Raw genomic sequence first — 593 nt, forward strand, 5'->3', positions numbered from 1 at the left:
AGGAGCCGAAAATCGCTCCATCTGGTGATTAAAAGATCTTTGATCACTAGCGCCGTTCGAATCCGGCATTAGGTTCTATATATCAGTGGAAATACATATACATTCACTAGGCTGAAACATTAGGCTAACACATAACACCGGAAAAAAATTCATACGGATACCTCATGAGGTATGCCCTGTTTCGTCTTGGGATATTGCGTCGAATGAATAATGAATATATATATATATATTTACTTACTTGGATTTGGAGATGGATGTCCCAATCTGTACATATCTGGAGGAAATCTTGGTAGAAATGGTCTAACTGGTGCCATTAAAGTAGGATGTCGGCCTCTTCCCATAGGAGGAATTTGTCCTCTTAATGGAACCATAGGGTTTACTACGATAGGTCTCGGAGGAAAACTCTAGTAGAGATATATATTCACAAGAAAGTCCAACAAAGTTTAGTAACATTCATTAAAAGATAGTCAAGATTATATACGTGTATCTTACTTACACCATAGTAGATAGGTACAGGTATTGGCGATTCGATGTAATGTGGCGCTATATCTCTTCGTTCCCTGGACCTATCTCTAGTTTTAGTTCTGTCTCTA

At 38.3% G+C, this 593-nt stretch overlaps 1 long non-coding RNA gene across 1 annotated transcript; it reads right to left on the reverse strand.

Annotated features, from left to right (window-relative positions):
- Positions 1 to 354: 354 nt before the first annotated feature.
- On the reverse strand, positions 355 to 587 carry LOC108756316. The gene is made up of 2 exons (XR_001939830.1): positions 497 to 587; positions 355 to 404 (listed from the first exon to the last, which is right to left on the reverse strand). It is a non-coding gene; the product is annotated as an uncharacterized LOC108756316 (long non-coding RNA).
- Positions 588 to 593: the final 6 nt, after the last annotated feature.

This window comes from Trachymyrmex septentrionalis, unplaced genomic scaffold (assembly GCF_001594115.1).
Source record: "Trachymyrmex septentrionalis isolate Tsep2-gDNA-1 unplaced genomic scaffold, Tsep1.0 C3403964, whole genome shotgun sequence".
Lineage (NCBI taxonomy): Eukaryota > Metazoa > Arthropoda > Insecta > Hymenoptera > Formicidae > Trachymyrmex > Trachymyrmex septentrionalis.